General features: G+C 41.2%; 1 protein-coding gene across 3 annotated transcripts in view; it reads left to right on the plus strand.

Annotated features, from left to right (window-relative positions):
* CUL1 (cullin 1) overlaps nt 1–23,190 on the plus strand; it is a 113,645-nt gene that overhangs the window by 13,340 nt on the left and 77,115 nt on the right. The window contains exon 1 of one of the 3 annotated variants that reach the window (XM_021711980.1): nt 12,291–12,301. The exons of the other annotated variants lie outside the window; for them this stretch is intronic. The gene's annotated coding sequence lies outside the window, so the exon portion shown is untranslated. Of the gene's footprint in view, nt 1–12,290; nt 12,302–23,190 lie in introns of those variants that run through there. 3 annotated transcript variants of the gene reach the window in all.

A 23,190-nucleotide genomic window follows, 5' to 3' on the forward strand; every position in this document is an offset into this window, starting at 1 on the left:
AGCGGCCACTGCACTCCAGTCTGGGTGACAGAGTGAGACTCCAACTCAAAAAAAAATATAAAAAATACATAAATAAATAAAAATCCTCCAAAATGCAGGGGAGGATTTGTTTTATTGACAACCCAGTACAGGTTCAAGTACTTTGTATTGTATGTGTGTGTGAGCTGAAAAAAATTAGTTGTAGAATGTGCTTTTGTTTGATTGCATTTCCATTTTTCAGAAGTTGATTTATTTGCAGTTTTAGTATGTTAATTTTATTTTAGAAAATTGAATCACATCTGTGAAGTTCCAATCCTCTCAGGTTTTTGTTATATGTGAGTTCTAGTTATGAAGTAAATTATATGAAATCAAGAATATTTACAAACTATGAGACTCTCCACACTAAACTTGAGCTAAACAATAAAGACTGTGGTATTGCCCCAGCCACAACTTGTATAGTGACAGAAATCAGTAGCAGTCTTACCATGTAGGAAATTCTTTTTGCTCATTTAAAACACGAGTTTTAATTATTGTAGAGATGTCAGATGATATTTGGAGATGCTTTTGTGTCTCTTTCCCCTAAACATTAACCTCAAAAAACCCAACGTGCTCAGAGTGACAAAAACAAGTTGTGCAGACATGAAGGAAATTCACTAGAAATTTTTGCAACTGAAAAGAAACGTTCATCTTGAGTAGGGATATTTTTAAAAACACATACACAAAAGCAAGTATAAAATACTATAGGCTTACCTATGTTTCAGAATCATCTTCTAAGGGGAAGCTGATGTTCCAGGTTTACCAAATTCTTTTGTTATAGATATGTCCAGATTGTTTTGAGTCAGAGTAGGAAGTAATTATTTTTTTAAAAAAGGCCCCCAAGACCTTCCCCCCTTACTGAAGTAAGTTATCATTGAATGGCAGATTTTGATGAGCTCAGAAGACATACTCAACTAATTGACAGACTGTTTTTTCTAATTATTTATCCTCGACTGATGTAAAACCAAGGTTTTATGCCTTTGTGCATATATGTATCCTCTGACCAACATTTATAATGTCTGAAAATACTAAATTTCCAAGTATTTGATGCTGTTGAAGCTAGCAAGGAATTTTCTGAACTGGATACTTTTTAGCGAATGGAGTCGTTGAGCATGTGCACAGAATGGGGGGGTACAAATCTGACAGGTAGCATAGTAGGTGACATCAGTTCACTGAGCCATAAGTGCTTCAGGGACCATTGCACATGTGTTAAAGCATCTCACCTGAAAGAGGGTGCTGCTTGACTTTGTTCAGTTACTTCAAGAGTGAATAAATGGTGAAGTGTCTTCAGAATGAACAACATAAAAGCTCCAAATCAAAAAGCATGGTGGTACTGTTCTTCTTTTGAACCAGTTTGTAATGAAATGGAAGTGTTTGAAAGTTTGCTTGTTTAGGGAAAGTTGCTAATCAGAATTTTTGAACTCAGTTAAATTATTTATCTTAGTGGATAAATAATGAAAAGTAATGAAATAAATGATAATAAAGAAAAGTAATGAAAAGAAATTTTCTTATTTAAAACCATGATGAGGTGATGAATAAGGTGAATTCATGTTCACTTAGTGACATGCCGGTTTCAAAATCTACTTATTGACCAGATAGTTGTTCAAGGCCTGGTACTCAGCAGGTACAGGGCAAGCTGTTCACCACACATTGAGGGAATTAGTTTGGAAATTAGTTGGCTAAGACTGTGGAAACTATGAGTTGAAACTGTCATTTAAATGGGAATTACGGCATTTGTGATTGAATAAGAGCATCCTTTACTAAAGCGGTTCTCACGTAGACATCTCATTGGGAGAGGGGGAAAGACTTGCCACCTGCATGTGACCTGTGGGTGTGACTTTGTCCCTCCTCTGCCAAGAGTAGCTGTCTGGATTTCTTCCCTTCATGGCCTGGGAACATTTCCCTGCACCATCAGCAACATGGTCATTTCAAAGGAATACAGAATGGCTTGCTGTTTGTATGTGTGTTTGTGTTAGTCTGGGTTCTGAAAGTACTATGTGGTATGAGACGAGAAGTTTCTTGGATGCTGATATGCAGTGAAGACTCTTCAGTAGTGGCTTTTCCAAAGTCATTGGATTCAATACAACAGCAGCTCACCCATTCTCTAGTAAGAGGAATGGGAAACACTTAGCAAGCTGGTATTTTAAAGCATTCTACTAAACATGTATTTTATGTCACATGATTTTTTTTTTGAGTTGGAGTCTCACTCCGTCGCCTAGGCTAGAGTGCAGTGGCACACTCACGGCAACCCCAGCATCAACCTGCTGGGCTCCAGTGATCCTTCTGCCTTAGCCTTTCAAGTAGCCGGAACTACAGGTGCGCGTTACCATGCCTGTCTTTTGTCACATGAATTTTAAGATAGAATGATACTTCAGAGAAAATCAACTCTGCCAGCTGGATCCCCATGTCATTCAGAATAGAAAGGAGCCCCCCTCCCAATCCCCAACCTTCTGCTGATAGTTACATTTTGGTGGGAATTTTGGAGAAGTGTTACCCCTGGTGTTACCAGTTATCAAAGATATTGTGGAATTTCCAGGCAGCATTAATTTAATTCATTTTGACTTAAAAAATAAACACTCCTGGTTTAACATTTACGTATGAAGTTAGAAATTTCATGGATATTGGCTGTCCTTATAGTAGTGTTAACATGAATAGTAGCAAATGCTTACTATATCATGGGTACCCTTCCAAGCATTTTATTTTCGTGACTCATTTATTCCTCACAACCACCTTATATAACAGGTACTACAGTATTATTATTCCCAGTACAGATAATGAAATATAGGCACAGAAGTCAAGAAATCTACCCAAGTGAGTTGTGGAGCTAGAATTATGGACTAATCACTTACATTTGTAGATTAGGTATTTGAAATGGTTTTGTCACTGTGTGATGTTGATCAGTGCTTTTTGGGAAAAAACTTTTTGTGAATTTATTCAGCACCTACACAAACATAAGTGCTAAAAAAAAAAAAAATGCACTGGGTAATACTTAGTTCGTTGTTCTCTGAGTTCTTTTTTTTCCATTTTACTTGTTAAAAAGTTCCAGTTGCCATTTACTTAATTGATTTCATGATCTATACACTAATGAATTGCAGTCCTCAGTTTGAAAAACATACACAGTATAGATGATCATGATCACATGTAATACCATTTTTTCTTTTCCTAAAGTGAATGAAAGTACCAATGTAGATCATTAAGTAAATATAATTTAATCTAGATCATTAAGTGAAAGCATTGTGTTAAAACTGAACTGAAATTCGCTTCTTAGCAGTTAAAACTGGTCCGTCTGTACAGCACCTGTTAAATTATTGTGATTATGGTTTTCTGCAAGTTTTGTGAGGCAGTTTATACCAATGATACTTGTAGCATCCTACTTGGGAGTCATGTAGTAATTAAAAGAGGAAGAATATATGTTGAAGAAAGATCAGCATGCCTTTGACAAAGAAAGATGTTGACTGGATTAAGATTCATTTATGGATTGAGCGATATTTAAGATTTAACTATTGTGTGTGGATTTTTTAGGATTTAAAAGGACCCTCTTTTATTCAGGTGCCACATAAGAGAACTAAAATTATTTCCTAATTCCTAAGATAGTCATAGGAGAAAATTTTATACTTAATGACATCTGAGTTTTCTCATAATTATTAAACTGTGTGCTTTGGGAAATGAATTAGCACGTGTGTATATATATTATATAATTAAAGGACAAAGATTGATCACAAGGAGATGGCTGCTATATGAATTTATTTAGTTAAAGTTTGAGCGTCTGTTAATTTCAAAACCCTGCTAGTTTTGTTTTTGTTTTGGAGTTGGAATCTCACTGTCACCCAGGCTGGAGTATAGTAGTACATTCAGGGCCACTGCAGCCTCTACTTGCTGGGCTCAGGTGATTCTTCCATCTCAGCCTTCCAAGTAGCTGGAACCACAGGCACGTGTCACCACACCTGGCTAATTTTTTTTTATTTATTGTAGGTCTCACCATGTTACCCAGGCTGGTCTCGAACCCCTGAGCTTAGGCAATCCTCTCACCTCCACCTCCCAAAGTGCGCTAGGCTAGCCCTGCTATTAGAAAGTAGGAAAAGACAGAGGTAACTTAAACCCTGAAGCGTAAATATATTTGCCTTTGTCCTATCCCTGAATAGTGAACTTTGGCCTTGTTTCTTAAATTTTAAAAGCCAGCTGGGTGTGGTGGTTCATGCCTTTCAATCCCAGCACTTTGGGAGGCTGAGGCGAGAGTATTGCCTGAGCCCAAGGGTTTGAGACGAGCCTGGGCAACATGACGAGACCTTGTCTCTACATAAGTCAAAAAATTAGCCAGGCAGGTGGCACACGCCTATAGTTCCAGCTACTTGGAAGGCTGAAGTGGAAGGATTGCCTGAACCCAACAAGTCGAGGTCGTGGTAACCATGAGTGTTCCATTGCATTCCAGCCTGGGCCATGGAGTGAGACTCTGACTCAAAAAAACAATTTTAAAGTCAATTTTGTAGTTTTTGTGATTTGAATAATTATTTCCTGTTAAATTTTATATGCAGTGTACATGCTCCCCCCCCATCTTTTTCTTTGTTATTAGGCCACTAGGAAATAAAATGACATGTAACGCACCATTTTCCTTTCTGTTCCATAAGCTGATGGGCTGAGTGGAATTTTGGAGGTTTGTGTTTTTTGGTATTTGGGGTTTTTTTTTTTTTTTTGATGTATCAAAGTATCAGATTCAAAGCTGGGCTCGGTGGCTCAGCCTGTAATCCCGTGCCTTTGGGAGACTGAGGTGAGTGGATTGCCTGAGCCCGCGGGTTCAAGACCCGCCTGGGCAATTTGGTGCGAGACCTCATCTCTACAATAAATAAAAAATCAGCCGGGTGTGGTCGCGCGCACCTGTAATTCTGGCTACTCGGAAGGCTGAGGCGGAAGGATCCCCGGAGCACAGCAGGTTGAGGCTGTGGTGTCCGGGAGCGGCCACTGCATTCTAGTCTGGGCGACAGAGTGAGACTCTAACTAAAAAAAAAGAAAGTATCAGATTCAGGTGTGTGCCCAACTACTTGGAGAGTTAATTCACTACTGTTTCTGGAACACTTGCGTGCCAGCGCACTGTGCTCAGTGCTGAGGATTTTACTGTGAATGAGGTGCCTGCCTTCCAGCCACGGGACTGGACCCAAGGATCAGAAGGATCCCTTCCTTCAGCCCTCTAGGCCAGGGAAAGTGAGTTTCTGTTTATAGAGAATAACATTTATTGATACGGTTTCTGTTTTTATAGTAACAGGCATAAATGTAAAATCCACTTACTAAAATATTCATTATTCAAATAGAGATAATTAGCAAAAGAGCCTAATCTTGAATTAAGGAAAATAAGTGAATATAGTATTTAATATTAGATACTAACTTTTGGTTTAATCATATTTTCTGCATTTTTAAGCTCCAAGTGTATTTCATGAGTGAAATATAAAAATCAAAAGTGAGCCTTTTTTTTCTTTTTTCTTTTTGAGTTGGTCTTACTCTGTCACCCAGGCTGGAGTGTAGTGACACGCTCACGGCCACTGCAGCCTCGACCTGCTGTGATCCTTCCACCTCAACCTTCCAAGTAGCTGGAACTACAGGTTGCATGCCACCACGCCCGGCTAATTTTTTGATTTATTGTAGAGACGTGGTCTCGCCAAGTTGCCCACTCTGGTCACGAACCCCTGGGCTCAGGCAGTCCTCTCGCTTCTGCCTCCCAAAGTGCTGGGATTATAAGCATGAGCTACCGTACTTGGCTGTCTCCTTTAATGTTTAAGGAAGTTTTTGCAAATATTATATGAAAATGTTTGTATTAAAAATGTCCTTATATTTAATGGGTCTTAATCATTTTCAGTCTAAAATTGTGTGAATTAGATGGATCTTCTTTTTTCTCTTTGAGTTGGGATCTTACTCTGCTGCTCAGGCTTGAGTGCAGTGTCAGGATCATGGCTTATCTCAGCCTCGACCTGATGGGCTCAGGCAATCTTTCCACCTCAACCTCCCCAGAGGGTGGGACTACAGATGTTTCTCAGCCTTTCAAGTAGCTGGAACTACAGGCATGCGCTACCACACCCGGCTCATTTTTTGATTTATCGTAAAGATGAGGTCTCACCAATTTGCCCAGGTGGGTCTCGAACCCGCAGCCTCAGGCAATCCACTCACCTCAGCCTCCCAAGGCACGGGATTACAGGCTGAGCCACCGAGCCTGGCTAGCAGTTTTGAAATGTACAGTACCTTAGTATTACCTATAATCACCATGTTGTACAGTAGATCTCCAGAGTTATTTATCTTGTTTAACTTTTTTTGAGGGGGAGGGTAAGTTGGAATTTATTAGAAGATAGGAAAGCTCCGGGCAGCTGCGGGATTGGACCCTAAAGAGAGTTGTCCTATCCTGTTAAACTTTGTACCCTTTGATCAGTTTCTCCTCGTCTCCCTCCTTGGTGTTTACATTTTTTTTTTTTTTTTTGAGTTGGAGTCTCACTCTGTCGCTCAAGCTGAAGTGCAGTGGCATGCTCATGGCCACCACAGCCTTGACCTGCTGGGCTCAGGCATTTCTTCCGCCTCAGCCTTCCAAGTAGCTGGAACTATAGATATGTGCCACCATGCCTAGCGAATTTTTTGATTTACTGTAGAAATGTGGTCTCGCCAAGTTGCCCAGGCTGGTCTCGAATTCATGGGCTCAGACAGTCCTCTCACTTCGGCCTTCCAAAGTGCTGGGATTATAGGCGTGAGCCACTGTACCCGGCTTGGTGGTTAATTTTTAAGGTGAGCTTAAAAATGAACAGAATTGGTATTGGCATTACAAAGGAACCAAATGTCACCTAAGTGAATCTGAATAGCAGTACTCACTGGTTTTGGATTCTCTGTATTTGTCTCTTCTCTGTAGTGATTGGTGTAGTATTTTCTCAGTGCCATCTGGTGGTGCTATGAGTTGGGGTCATTGTAATGAGGTTGCCAAAGGGACTTATCCAGGGCAGGGAAGCACAAACACACATAGGTAGAATGTGGTCAACTTTACACCAGCCTTTGAATGCAGGATTGCATGCATTCAACTGTGAGGCATGCACAGAAGTTTTATTGTGAGACTGCTGTTGTAAATAATTAACATTAGTTAAATAATTATCATTAGTTGTACATAATTTTTAAAATAAGGGGCATAGTTTGTTTTGGACGTTTGGGAAGACGTATTTGTTATATCTGTTCATTTGCAAGTTTATATAGTTATGTTTATATACTGGCTTTAAAATTTATTATTGCCGGGCTCGGTGGCTCAGCCTGTAATCCCGCGCCTTTGGGAGGCTGAGGTGAGTGGATTGCCGGAGCCCGCGGGTTCGAGACCCGCCTGGGCAGCAAGACCTCATGTCTACAATAAATGAAAAAATCAGCTGGGCGTGGTAGCGCATGGCTGTAATTCCAGCTACTTGGAAGGCTGAGGCGGAAGGATCGCCGGAGCCCAGCAGGTCAAGGCTGCGGTGGCCGGGAGTGGCCACTGCACTCCAGTCTGGGTGACAGAGTGAAACTCCAGCTCAAAAAAAATAAATAAATAAAATTTATTATTATTATTATTATTGTTATTAGAGTCAGGGTCTCACTCTGTCACTGCTGCTGGAGTGCAGGGGCACACTCACAGCCATGGCAGCCTCAACTTGCTGGACTCAGGTGATTCTTCTGCCTCAGCCTTCCAAATAGCTGGAACCAGAGGCGAATACCACCACGCCCAGCTAATTTTTTTATTTATTGTGCAGACTAGGTCTCACCACATTGACCAGCTTGGTCTCGAACCTCTGGGCTCAGGCAGTCCTCTCACCTCTGCCTCCCAAAGTGCTGGGATTACAGGCGAGAGCCACCACTCCTGGTGGCTTTAGCATTTAAAAGGAAAATTACTCATGTCTCGGTACTGCCATCTTTGTATAATGGGAAATGGGGTAATGGGTCTACGCATTCTTTGAGCTGGTCCTGAGGATCCTCTTGTGATGCTGGATATGAGGAGAGGCAGGTGTATGGTGGTTTCTGTTAGTGACAAGAGTCCACCATCCTCTTCTTGCCATGGTTTTGAGCTGGTCATATTTATTTCTACTTGGTGGCAGCCTGGTTTTGTCCCTTTCTACTGTGTTTTAGCTACGTTCTTGAAGACTGTGTCTCCTGGCACTTATCAAAATCAGTGACTTTTTTCCACTTTGTGTCAGAGTCTCACTCTGTCGCCCAGCCTGGAGTGTGCACGCTCATGGCCACCTTGGCATCTACCTGCTGGGCTCAGGCGATCCTTCCACCTCAACCTTCTAAGTAACTGGGAACTACAGGCACTTGCTACCACGCCTGGCTAATTTTTTGATTTGTTGTAGAGATGAGATCTCACCAAGTTGCTCAGGCTGGTCTCGAACCCTTGGACTCAGGCAATCTTCTCAGCCTCCCAAAGTGCTGGGATTACAGGCTTGAGCCACTGCGCCCAGCCAGTGACTTTTTCATAATAGACCTTTTCCTTGATTTATCTTCAGCCTTTGTACCATCAGACTAGATGTTTCATGAATTGCCCTCCTTTGGCTTCTGTTTTCTGGCCTCCTGGTTCTCTTACTTATATATTATGTCTCTTGCAAGCATTCTTTCTTCATTTTGTGTGGCTGGGAGGCACAGGTATTCACTTTTCCCCTGTCATTCAAATATAAGCTTCAGTCCTCTGTTCTTTTTTAACACCTTTAAGAATTTTATCTGTGTGATGCCAACAATTTTACCTTTTTGCCAGTTACTACATTTATTTCTTTAGGTATCATATCCTTTGGGCTACAATTCTGTGTTTTTAAACTGCTTGGACATTTTCATTTTGGTAGTTTTTTTTTTTTAAATCACTTTGCATGCAACATATCTAAAATTAAGCTCTTTATCTTCCTTCACGTTTCAGCCTTCTTTATGTAACTTAGCTATTTCAGTTAATAATTCCAACTGTCTTATATAGTGTTGTTTCTAACTCCCTTACCTTTGGGATTTTGCCAGCATGAGATTTCCAAAAAAATATTTACCATTATTATTATTATTATTTAGTCGGAGTCTCACTGTTACCTAGGCTGGAGTGCCAGTGGCATGGTCATGGCCACTGTAGCCTCTGCCTGCTGGGCTCAAGGTGATCTTTCCACCTCAGCTTTCCAAGTAGCTGGAACTACAGGCACATACCACCATGCCTGGCTAATTTTTTTATTTATTGAAGTGACGAGATCTCACCGTGTTGTCTAGACTGGTCTCAAACCCCTGGGTTCAGGAAGTCCTCTCGCTTCCATCTCCCGAAGTGCTATGATTGCAGGCGTGAACCACTATGCCAGGCCAATAATTTTTATATCGCTAAATTTAGTGCTATAAAGAATTTTTTTTCTTTCTTTTTTTTTAAGTGAGAGTCTCACTCTGTTGCCCAGGCTGGAGTGCAGTGACACACTCACGGCCACCGCAGCCTCAACCTGCTGGGCTTAGGCAATCCTTCCGCCTCAACCTTCCAAGTAGCTGGAACTACAGATGCACTTCACCACGTCCAGCTAGTTATTGTGATTTATTGTAGAGATGAGGTCTCGCCAAGTTGCCCAGGCTGGTCTCAAACCCGCGGGCTCAGGCAATCCTCTCGCCTTGTTCTCCCAAAGTGCTGGGATTACAGGCTGAGCCACTGTACCTGGCCAAGAATTTCGTATAAACACATTTGTCTGGATGATGATCATTCAACCTAGAACTGCCATGATATATTGTACTTGTGAGTTCATATTTATTTACAGTTATATTGTTGCCACCCATAATTATCTAAGGAAGAGAGCACAATTGGTTGAGATCCTGCAGGGCAGATATGCTTCACTATGTTTACAGTATAACTTTTTGCTTTTTTTAAATCCTGAAAGATATCAAAGTACAGCAAACATGTCCACCCCTGAGAATTACACATATCTAACATATTTATTTCCTGTTTAAGATCTAGCAGTTATAGGCTTCATATAGAATTACTGTAATTCCAAGGTATTGATGAATTTAAAATGATACTGGTGGTACTGGCATGGAATAATGAAAATCTCTGATTTCTTGCTGACAAATCCGAGATTGTTCTGTTGCTTACACTCATAATTGAAGGGATTGTCAAATTTCAATCAGCGGTTAGTAAAAATAAAGATGTAATTTGTTTTCCCCATCTGCATTCACTGTGTTCCTGAATTCTATCCATAGACCCCGGATGTTTTGCTTCCACCCACCTCCAGTACCCTGTTTTCTCATTCCGTGGGTAACCATTTTTATTAATTTTCACTTTAGCCTCCCAATACAAATATATCTATACCTACGTGTTAGTAATTACTTTCTCCCTCCATATACAGGTACTTTGCTTTTTTCAGTCAAGTATTTGCTAAGAAATAACTTACCAGTATGTGGAGGGCCACCTCATTCCTGTCTGTAGTTGCACAATGCTCCATTGTTTGGATATGCCCTGATTTAGTCCTTCTGTTCCCTGTTGTTGGATTTTGGGTTGATTTCCAGTCTTTTACAGTGATTAAACTTGTGCTTACCACTTGCGATTTTGGTTGGTTTATTTTGGGGGTAGATTCCTGGAAGTGAATTGCTAGGTCAAAGGATAAATGCATCTGTCATGTTATTAAATAAAGCATGCTCGTATCATTGAGTATTTCCACCAGCAGTAGCTGTGTTTTGAATTTTTAATGTAGTATCTGTCAAGATCTGGAATTCAGAAGTAAATTGTTGGAGTTTGAAAGAACAAATTTGAGAAAGTGCACCTTCAAGCCTTTGTCATCCTGAGTTCTTTCCTCACCTGTGTCACCCACATCCAGTCCGGGCAACTACTATGATTTTTGCTTTGTGTTGTCTTAGGCATTGGGCCTCCATTTGTCCATTGCTGTGGGTCTAATTGAGCAGTTACCCCAGTTCTAACAGCATCCCCATTAGCATCAGTCATGTCACCTCTGTTCCCTGAAACCTTTCTTAGCTCTGTTACCCACACAGAGTAAGGGCCTCGCATCCTCCTCCCACAGACCCAGCCTGCCTCTCACAGCTTCTTGCACACTCAGTCTCCTGTGATCTGTTTTTCTGCCTCATGCTTGACCTCCTTTGTTCCTCTACTACTGTTCAAATTCTGTTCGTCCTTTGAGAAATGTTCGAAGCACACATTTTATAAAAACTTCTTGATCATGGTAGCCTGGAATGACTTTTTCCTTATGTCTTGCTGTTTTTTTGCCTGCATCTTAAATTTAATAAGGTTGCAAATCATGCATGCGGTGTGACATCTCTTCTGGTACGTTCAAGCAAATCTTTGCCATTTATATTTTTGCCTGTTTATATATTATTGCATGAAAGTATAAACCCCCCTATTGGTAATGTCTTACATAGCCCTTCTTGAAGCTTGCTTTCTGGTAGAATACTCAGTAATACTGCTTTTAGTGCTGATTCCAAGATCCATATGTATGAGGGACCTGGTCATCTTGCAGAAATGCATTCCTTTCTGTGGATAAAGTGAACTTGACCCATAAGATTTATACCTAGCATGCCTCAAGTCGGTTCTTCTTTTTTTTTTACTTAACAGTTTTATTGAGATATAAGCCACATACTATAAACGTCACTCATTTTACATATCTAGCTCAAAGATTTTTTGTGAAGTTAGAGTTGTGCAGTCATCACCACATCCCAATTTTAGAACTTTCCATCACCTCAAAAAGATCCCCTGTGCCTGTTTGCAGTCACTCCCCATTCCCATACTCAGCCCCGGGCAACCACTAATCTGCTTTCTGTCTCTCTAGATTTGCCTATTCCGAACATTTCATATAATATTTGGAATCATATAATACGTGATCCTTTGCATCTGGCATTCACTTAGTGTCATCCTTTTGAAGTTCATCTATACTGCATCAGTACTTCATTTTCATTGCCAAATAGCATTACAGACATTTAGATTGTGCCACTTTTTGGCTATTATAAAGTTTAATCAGCATTTATGCATAAGTCTTTTGAGTTGATGTATGTTTACTTGTTTTTTTGGATAGATACCTAGTAGTGGAATTGATGAGTCATAAGGTAAATGTTTGTTGACTGAACTTAGCCTTTTAATGCCACAAATGTTTAATTATTAGTTGGGTTTTTTTTGTTTTGTTTTTTTTGAGTTGGGATCTCAGTGTCACCCAGGCTGGAGTGCAGTAGCATGATTACTTATGTCTCACTACAGCCTCTACCTCCTGGGCTCAGGTGATCCTTCTGCCTCAGCCTCCTGAGTAGCTAGGACTACAGGTGCATGCCACCATGCTTGGCTAATTTTTAAAAATACAGAGATGGGGTCTTACTTAGGCTTGTCTAGCACTCATAGGCTCAAGCAGTCCTCCTGCCTCAGTCTCTGAAAGTGCTGAGATTCCTGCCTCAGTCTCTGAAAGTGCTGAGATTACAGGCATAAGCTACAACGCCTGGCCTAGACTTTATTTTTAGAAAATACTATACCATTTTAAGTCAGTGGTTTGTTTTTATCTTTTTACATTTTTCTTTTTTTGAGTTGGAGTCTCACTCTGTCGCCCAGACTGGAGTGCAGTGGCCGCTCCCGGCCACCACAGCCTTGACCTGCTGGACTCCGGCGATCCTTCCGCCTCAGCCTTCCAAGTAGCTGGAACTACAGGCGTGCGCTACCATGGCCCAGCTGATTTTTGATTTATTGTAGAGATGAGGTCTCGTCAAGTTGCCCAGGCGGGTCTCGAACCCGCGGGCTCAGGCAATTCACTCACCTCAGCCTCCCAAGGCATGGGATTACAGGCTGAGCCACCGAGCCCGGCTCTTTTTACATTTTTCAAAAGCAGTCAACCTTACCAAAGTAGCTGTAGTCTTTTCTTGGAAAACCCATTTCTTGCGTTCCTGTTACTACTCTGACTTGAATTATTTTGCTTTAACAACTCCTCATTATTGACTTCGGCAAGAGCACCTGCCAAGTGTTTTTTTCCTTAGTTTATAGAAATGGTGACAAACATCAAGTTGCATTTATAGGCAAAAGTGGCGTCTGGATTTTTAGAGTTTTTGAGGTGAAACTGAGGAGGGGACACAATTCTCTTGTTACCTTAAAGTTTGTGGGTCTCCCCCAGAGTTTTAGTTATATTCATTGAAGTTTTAAGAATGTATACTCTCCTCTGCTCCGTATCTAGGAATTGTCTTGGTAGTAATATACATCAGGAGAGCACACAAAGCTTACTTGGTTAAATATGTGCTGAAGACATGCTTGACCCTGCAGTTCAGTCCAAGGGTCACAGCTGAATCCTGTAAAGTGATGGCTGTCCTTTCTCCTGAAACTAGAGGTTTAGATTCCTTGTGTCTGTTCTCATGGACACTGACTGTTGCAGATCCTCAGGTCATCTTTCCATCATCTGTACTAACATGCCCTCAGCTGCCTTTTGTGTCCACTAATCGGGACTCCCCATCCCACTACCCACAGACTTTTTGCCCACCTCAGTTCTTCCCAGAGCTCTCTGAAGTCCTGCTTTATGAATGGGAAACTCTTCCACAGCCATTTCTCACACTCCTTCATCCTCCTTGCTCTTTCACAAAGACCCAAGACCCCTTAAAGCACTCTGAAGATGTGGCTGCCCATGTCACAAACCCTCCTTTCCCTGGCATTGGAAGCCGTAGACCCAGAGAACAGACCCTTTGGAGACTCCCTGCTGTGCTGCCCGTTTCCCTCCCCCAGTGGCTCATCTGCTAACCACCAGATATCAAGACTTAATTGGACACTGGCACTGACCAAGCCTTCCTCTCCACTCCAACACAGTTACCTTAATAGGTGATTGACTTGCATGCATAAGGCCACCCAGGACCTCAGCCTCTCATTTCCTTGAGCCCGTTTTGTCTAGTTGTGACAGGCGGGGCCTTGCTGCACCTTCCTACCCAGACTGTGGTGCTTCCACAGTGGTTGGTTCACACACTTCCCCTCCCAAACAGAGGCAGAAAGGATGAGGAGCCTTGTTCCAGCTTTCTTACTCCTTCACTGCCCAAATTCTTAAAGATACTTGGATTTTCTTTTCCAACCCATTTCTGTTGAATTTCTATTCTTAAAACAACAGTGACTTACATAAAACTAAACTAAGTCAACAGTGACTTTTGTAAAACTAAATCGAGATTCATTTCAGGTATCACGATGATAATGAAAATAATAGCTGGCATGTATCAAACACTGTATTGCTTTGCTTAATCCTCACCATACCTTCATTAGGTAGGTTAAGAGAGATGAAGAAATTTACTCATGATCATACAGTTCTATGAGCCCTCATGAGGACCACTAGCTTTTCTTCCCTTGGCTTCGAGGCTTGAATCCCTTCTTACTGTTTTTGGCTGTAAATCTGCAGTTACAAACTCTGTGGGCTCCCCATCATTTAGGACTCAGTTTGGCCCGTCTCTTTACTGTATTCTGATGAATTGTGGTTCCCACACTGAGGTGTTGGGTGCCAGAGTGCAGCTCTCCGGGACTTCTCTTCTGTGCTGTGGTTCCATGTCCAGCTGCCTGGGATGATTCATAAGGAGCCCAGGTTCACATATCCAGAAGGAAGCTTCCCATAAGTCTGTTCCTTCCTCATGTTTTTGCCTTAGTAGATAAGATAGTTCATATAACATTTGTCAGATGGACACATACAGGTATTTATCATACACTCAAGTAAACAAAAAAAAGCAAGGCTGTTAGAGGACTAGTTTGATAAATAATAGAATGTTGTATGAATATAACTCACAAAAGCAATGAGATATATTTCATTAAATAAATTGAGGTGTCGTATTCTTTTTTTTTTTTTTTTTGAGTTGGAGTCTCACTTTGTCGCCCAGACTGGAGTGCAGTGGCCGCTCCCGGCCACCGCAGCCTCGACCTGCTGGGCTCTGGCGATCCTTCCGCCTCAGCCTTCTGAGTAGCTGGAATTACAGGCATGCGCTACCACGCCCAGCTGATTTTTTGATTTATTGTAGAGATGAAGTCTCACTGCCCAGGCGGGTCTCGAACCCGCGGGCTCAGGCAATCCACTCGCCTCAGCCTCCCGAAGGCGCGGGATTACAGGCTGAGCCACCGAGCCCGGCTGAGGTGTCGTATTCTTAAGTGAAAAAAGTTGCAGCACTGTGTGATGATCCCAAAAGAGCTGGGAGTTAGTAGGGGTTAGCACAGATGCATTTTTTTAAAGTCACGTTTTCTTGAAATACTAGAGTTTTCTTGAAAAACTGGTCCCAAGATATGTCCAGGAAGAAATAGTTCATGGGCAAGTAAGTTTGAGGAGAGATACTTTATACTGTTTTTTTTAAATGGAAATTTGTAAGACACATTAACTTATTAAAACCACTGAAGTCTCATAGAAAACAAAGTAAATAATTTAGCTTAACTAAAGCTAGTAATTCCCAAATTCCCTTGATGTTCAGTTCAGTTGATGTTCCAGTTAATGTTTAGTGGAAGTGGAAGTGCTCTTTTTCAAAAGCCCTTTCAGTGTGTGTGGATGAAACTGAATTACTAATATCAAAGAAGATACATTTTTCAGGATTTTTCCAGGTCATTAAGTTAGTTCACACATCTACTCAATGAAGAAATCAATGAAGATTAATGCACCATTAATCTTGAGAAATAGGCTTTTTGATTATTTCACTGTTTGAATTGTTAGAAAACTTGTTTATTACTGATTCTTTTGACTTTCGTCTCCCTTTGTAATAGGACAATCTCTTCTGTGATACAAGTTCTTAAATATACAGCCTCCCTTCTTTTAGGAGACATGTTTATTCTGACTATTGCGTTCCCTTCCACTATCTTCCTAGAGTGAGATAAAAGTAAAGTAGAGTCATAGTGTGTTGTAATTTGAGCAGGCTTCATGAGATGGTGACTTGTGTCTGGAGGTAAGGTTGGTTCTGCCATTGTCTTTGGTCCTTGCCTGGTTGCCTCTCATATCTTGGTTTCCTATCAGGAAAACGAAGCTTACTCATCTCCTGGGGATTAACAGGAGCTTGTGAGCATGGTTTGGGCAACTAGAGAGCAAGTTGTGTCCCTAACTTTATAAAAGATAAAGTCAAGATACCACTTATCCTCTAGCAAAGTTAAAATATGCCAAATCAATTGGTCAGTGTGGACTTGACAATATCTCCATTGTCTCATCTCTGCATAAGTTTGTAGAATGTGCTCTTTACATATTCTCTGTTTGATGAATCTGTTTCTTTTTCTGATTCTTCATTGGTTTCACTGTTTGTTGACACCCTGAAAATGAAAGAACTTAAAATTCAGACAAGAGTTTACTGGTTTGTGACTCTACTTCTTTGTAGCATTACATAATCTTGCCCAAGTCATGAGGGACCTGTGGCTGTCCTAGTTGTCTGTCTGCTTCACTCAGTGACCACCCACTTGTCTACCGCTTCTCAGATTTGTGCTTGCAAATCAGGAAGTAGCAAATCTATAGGTTTTGCGTCCTGAAACTCATGGATATTCATAACCACAACTGGTAAATTCAGTAATGCCTTACTAGAGTGCTTTTGAAAACTAACTGTAGCCGGGCGTGGTAGCATGCGCCTGTAGTTACAGCTACTTGGAAGGATCGCCTGAGGAGGAAGGATCGCCTGAACCCAGAAGGTTGAGGCTGCGGTGGTTGTAAGTGTGCCACTGCACTCCAGCCTGGCAACAGAGTGAGACTCCAACTCAAACCACCCCCCCCAAAAAAACTAACCTATTTCCTAAGTATGTTTTGTTTTTTGTTTTTAATATTGCTAGGTTTTGGGGACCTCCTAAGCTTCCTTGGCTATGTGATGAGATTTATTAGGAAAATATTTTTACCTTGTCCCTAAAAACCATTTGAACTTCTCTGACTTTCATGAAATCTACTTAAGATTGATTTAAAAAAAATTTTTTTTAGAATAAAGACGAAGTCTTGCTATATTGCCCAGCTGGGCTCAAGTAATCCCCCACCTTGGCCTCCCAGAATGCTGAGATTATAGGTATGAGCCACCACACATGGCCTATTGATGTTGATGTTTTTCAATGGCCTGATTATGAGATGGGTGTTAAATAATTTTTAAGTGGTATATTTCTGAAAATTTGACGTTGACAGAAAAGTTAGTCTTTTGTGGGCAGCTGTATTCTATTTTATTACTCTAAGCAGTGTTACCATCAGTTCACTAAACACTTGAATGATGCGTCAGTGGACTAAGTGCTCAAACTCAGCACTCAACACCTATATGCTCTCTCCCCTAATCTAAACTGGAAAACACTATCACCCAAGCCTCTTGTATCCACTGAAGCAGATACAGGTGTCTCATCCAGATGTCCCTTTAAGGAATAATTTGTCTCCCAGTGTTAGCTCCTTCAGGCTTCAGAAGCAGAACTGCCTGGCCCCCCAACTGGCTGTGCCCTTCCCAACCCAGCGGGAGCTAAAGGCCTACCCTAAAGCTGTGTGTGGGACCCTCTGGCAGTGCTTGTTACAGAGTTCCGGCCTGATTGGTGCTGGCTTTATAGGGCCTGCATCATGGCCCATCTTGTCTCTGCCCAGTCCTGCTTCTTCCTTGTCATCTCGTAGGTGCCATTTCTAAGAAGCTTCTTTCACCTCAGCTGGATCTTAGCATATGCTACAGAGAGCACACAGGCAGGTCTGCTGTTGCTGATCAGCATGTTATCTATCCTTTAAGACATTTTCGTGTTGTGCCTAACTTCCAGCATTTCCTTTTAGGCTTAGTTTTGGATTTTTCTGCTGTATTAGGTATAAGTGTTTTGAGTATATAGGTGTGAGGCTTTCTAGGGGATATTAAAAATATAAAGAGCTTCCTTTTTAAACCACTTAAGTGGATATGGTTGTGCAAATTTTTGAGACATTTAGATCAGTTGAAATGTATGAATTTTGTATATTCATTGGGAGATAACTAGAAAAAGAGAGTAGGTTGTTAGAAAGAGAAAAACTAAGTATACAACAGTAGGAATAGATGATTTTGCTGATTTTTCAGCATATTCTGAATATAAGCTGAGGTATGCTGTGGCACAAAGTTACCACACACTACTGAACACACAAAGTCTATAATCAAGTAAACTTGGCATTTTAGCTTGACACGAAAAGGTTGTATTTTATCTCATAGGTTATCAATCTTGATAGAGTAAGAGTCATAATTGGAATCATGTGTAATACAAAGAAGAGAATATGTAAAGAGCACATGTGGCTTGTTGTTGCTGAAATGGGACCGTGGAGGTATTGTAGAGAAAAGTCCACATTCACCATTTGATTTGGTGTATTTTAACTTTGCCAGAGGATAAGTAGTATCTTGACTTTATCTTTTATGTCTTGATATTTGCAGTATGTACCTTAGGTTTTTTTATTTTTATTTTTTTTTGAGTTGGAGTCTCACTCTGTCGCCCAGACTGGAGTACAGTAGCCACTTCCGGCCACCACAGCCTCGACCTGCTGGGCCCCAGCGATCCTTCCGCCTCAGCCTTCCAAGTAGCTGGAACTACAAGCACGTGCTACCACGCCCAGCTAATTTTTGATTTATTGCAGAGATGAGATCTCGCCAAGTTGCCTGGGTGGGTCTTGAACCCGCGGGCTCAGGCAATCCTCTCGCCTCGGCCTCCCAAAGTGCTGAGATTACAAGCTGAGCCACCGAGCCCGGCCTGAACAAGATTCTTGAGTCCCATTTTTTTTTGAGTAACCTAAGTGTGTTCTTTTTGACACAGAGCATTGCTGTCAACCCAAGCCCGGCCAGGTTTTTTTTTTTTTTTAAGTCAGGCTTTCTTAAACATTTATAAATTTTGAATTTGAAAAATTTAAAATATTTGAATAGATTTAATGCCGATACAATCAGGACTGACTTGTTTTTTTGTTTTTGTTTTTTGTGTTGGCGTCTCACTTCATCACCCAGGCTGGAGTGCAGTGGGGAACGCTCACGGCCATCCTAGTGTCTTATCTGCTGGGCTCAGGCGATCCTTCTGGCTCAGCCTTCCAAGTAGCTGGACCTACAGGCACACACTACCATGCCCGGCTAATTTTTTTTTGTTTTATTATAGAGATGAGTTCTCGCCAAGTTGCCTAGGCTGGTCTCAAACCTGTGTGCTCAGGCAAGCCTCTCACCTTGGCCTCCCAAAGTGCTGGGATTACAGTCTTGCGCCACTGTGCCCAACCAGGACTGTCTTGTAAAAACATCTCTTTTAATTGGAGCTGTTTGAGTTTCTTCATTTAATAAAGTCAGTTGAATCTGTCTTACAGTTGGTTTCACTGTCTGTCGGCACCTTAAAAATGACACCTAAAATTCAGACTAAAGTATACTGACTTGTGGCCCTACCACTTTGTAGCATTTTATAATCTTACCAAGTTTGATTGCTACTTTGAATCAGTTTCTTCATCTCAAGAAAGGAAGGACCAGAACAGATCTGTAAGATTAACCTCTAATCACTTGTGACTAGTTTTGGTTCTTATGAAAAAATGCTTTTGGTACACAGATACATGGTACATAAAGTTTCTGACTTACGAGTAGGTTATATACCAAAAGATTTTGTCAGCTTCTTAGAAAGAAGGACATTTTATTCCATAACTGTAGTATTGTGAATGTAGACCATGTCTGTTTTGATTTGCTTTAATAGTGCATAACTAGGGCCTGGGACAGTGTCTGGCATGGTAGTTTCCTAGTGAATATTTGTTAAATAAATATAAATGGTCACTAAAGTGCCATCATTTTCATAAGCCTGTTTAAACACTATATTATTGCAACAACCAGACTTTTGTAAAACATGACTAAATGAAACAGCAAGACATACATTTTAGCCTAAAATTCAGTGTTAGAAGGAAAATGTTTAGAAGAAACAAGACAAATTTTGTGGAGATTCTAAAGGGTGATTTTGAGCATGTTCAGATGCTCAGTGATCCTGGTATCTTATTTCTAAATCCCTTTAAAACTTACAGCATTTCAGTTCTGTGTGTGTGTATGTGTATGTGTGTTTGTTTTGAGTTGGAGTCTCACTCTGTCACCCAGACTGGAGTGCAGTGGCCGCTCCCAGCCACCGCAGCCTCGACCTGCTGGGCTCCGGCGATCCTTCTGCCTCAGTCTTCCTAGTAGCTGGAACTACAGGCGCGCGCTACCACACCTGGCTAATTTTTTGATATATTGTAGAGATGAGGTCTTGCCAAGTCGCCCAGGCAGGTCTCGAATCTGCGGGCTCAGGCAATCTATTCACCTCAGCCTCCCAAAGTGTGGGATTACAGGCTGAGCCACTGAGCCCAGCCTGTATGTGTTTTTAAATTTTATTCACATAAAACATTTATTGAGCTGTATGCTAGGCTCTGTATTAGGTTCTCAAGATAACATGGTGAGAAATGAGATGGTCTCCATGCCTGTGGAGCTTTCACACGAGTGAAGTGAGGGAGTTACTCGTACTATACAGCAGTCAAGCACAGGCTTAGGACCTAGAATGGGTGTTCAGAAGGGAAGGTCCATGTGATGGCGAACCTGAACCTCTTCAGGGATTTCCTAGTAAGTCTCTTGAAGTAATGTGTGATGGAGAGCGACCTGATGAAGAAGGGGAGGACTTCTCCGGGCAGAAGCAGGGGCAGAGATCTTCAGGAGGCTGGGGGTGGATAGCATGGCCAAGGAAGGGATACATCAGTGTGGCTGTACCCAAGGAGTAGAAGAAGAGAGAGAGAAAAGGATTCGATCATGCCACATTGAGGATTTCCCTGCTTCCAACTCTACCCTGGCTCCTTGTTGATAGGATGACAGCCTATTCAGAATTAAGATGACAACATCCTGGGGTGACAACAGTTTCAGACTGTGACTGTGTCAGGAATGAATGTGGGAATGAGACAAGTGGATGGGAGTTATGGGAGTTGAGTTTAGACACCTAAAACGGTGGCCCGGGTAAGAGATATGAGGGTTACCAGAGGAGGAAATGAAGATGAGCGTGTGGATTTGAATTGACCTTGAAAGTTAAAATCAATATACTTGAGTGTAAAAGATGGAGGACGAGGCATTGGAATCATTCCCAGGTTTCTGATATGGATACATGGGGTGTTGTCACTTACTAAAGTGGACAACAACAATGATAGTGAATGGTGTTTGGGGAACAGAATAGAACTTTATTTTCAGTTGCTGATAGATATCAGAAGTGAAGAAAAAAAGGTGTAAAAGACTGTCTAGAGGGGAATGAGAAAGTTTAGCCAAGATGGAATTAACTGAACTTTGAATTTGGGGAATTTGAGTGATTATTTCCCATTAGGGAGAAATTAGTGATGGGGAAAGGAGGATAGATTTAAATACTTGATGCTGTCATGTGGCACTACCATTCTAAATCGTGCAAATTATTAGCAAGTGGAGTGTTAATCCTCCAAGGTAGAGGAAAGGCAAATTGAAATCATACATAGGAAATATTTGCAGAATGGTTGCTGAGTTATTTGTTTCCTGAAAACTTGAGGGAATTCTTGTGTTAGGTATTTTTATGTTTCACATTTGAACATACCTGTTTGAATGTAAAAAATAAATTACATTCAGGATCAGGAATGGTGTTGTGGTTTCATAAAGTTTCAAGTCCCATAGCTCAGGATATAAATAGTAGAGATGATTTAGGCTTCAGTAGTTCGTTCTTAATCCATAAGCATGACCTTACAAGTTCTTTAAATGTGCCTTAGATTAAACGGAGCTCTATAGTGCATTGAGGATATAGGCTACACTGAATTACTTGAAGAAGTAACTCAGACTTGGATGTGCAGGTTTAACCACCCTAGCCTTATTGTTCCAAATCTCATTTACTTTCCAATGACATTTGTTTTATGAAGCCATTGAAATAATTTAATGTTTCTCGATTTGCACTAGAAATACCTGTTGTTGTTGTTTTCAATTGGGATCTTACTCTGTTGCCCAGGCTGGAGTGCAGTGGCACAATCCTGACTCACTGTAGCCTCGACCTCCTGGTCTCAGGCATTCCTCTCACCTCAGCCTCCTGAGTAGCTAGGACTACATGGCATGCACCACTACACTTAGCTAATTTTTTGACTTTTTTTTTTTTTTTTTTGTAGAGTTGAGGTTTTCCTATGTTACCCAGGCTGGTCTTGAACTCCTGGGCTCAAGCCTCCTGTCTTGGCCTCCCAAAATGCTGGGATTGCAGATGTGAGCCATCACATTCAGCCAGACATTTTTGTTTAAAACTTTTACATTTTGATATGCTGTATATAGACAGTCCTTAAGTATGCCTGTGGTATTGCACATTAAGTACTGATTTAGTACAATATTGAATACACCTAAGATCTTTTATTATGGGTGCAAGATCCCAAAGCATTATAAATTGTATTTGCTGTAGTTTCATATACTTAGAGATAATAGCCACTACCATATATTAACCATTTACTATGTATTGATTATTTACAACCATCATTTGAGACTAGGAAATGAGGTTTAGGGAAATTATGTAACTTACCCAAGACCACATACCTACCTAGCAGATATGGAGCTGAGCTTCAAACTCAGGTCTTTCTTCAGAGCACATTAAAAAAAAAATTTGTGTGTGTTGGACTCTCACTCTGTCACCCAGTCTGGTATGCAATGGTATATTCAAGACTCGGGCAATTCTTCTGCCTCAGCCTTACAAGTAACAGTAACCACAGGCATGGGCCACCATGCCTGGCTAATTTTTTTTTAGAGACTGGGTCTCCCTATGTTGTCCAGGCTGGTCTTGAACCTCTGGGCTCAAGCAGTCCTCACGCTTCTGCCTCCCAAAATGCTGGGATTACAGGCATGAGCTACCGCACCTGGCCCACAATTTTTTTTTTTTAAAGCCGGATTTATTGAGAGGACAGTAAAGCTGCAGTGGGAGGGGACCCAGAGGGGTTGCCCCGGCCCACATTTTAAATTTTGATAATTCTTTCCAAATGCTCTTGTAAAAATGGCAGTGCCCATTTTCCTTCATCTTCAACTTTACCAACATTTGCATTCTTGCCAGATGCTTAATGAAAAGTTACTAAAATTCATAGATAACTGATGAGACTGAACGTTTTTTCCTGTTAACTGTGGTTCTTGGCATCTGCGGTGCCTGTCCTTTGCCTTTTTTGAGTTGGTGTCTCGCTCTGTTGCCCAGGCTGGAATGCAGTGGCATGCTCAAGGCTCAGGCGATACTTATGCCTCAGTCTTACAGGTAGCAGTAACCACTTTCTAATTGTCATGTAGGTTAAGTGTTACATTTTCTTTTCTTTTTCTTTATCTTTTTTTTTTTTTTTTTTTTTT

The sequence above is a fragment of the Carlito syrichta genome, unplaced genomic scaffold (assembly GCF_000164805.1).
Source record: "Carlito syrichta isolate Samal-C Ts95f unplaced genomic scaffold, Tarsius_syrichta-2.0.1 Scaffold302975, whole genome shotgun sequence".
NCBI lineage: Eukaryota > Metazoa > Chordata > Mammalia > Primates > Tarsiidae > Carlito > Carlito syrichta.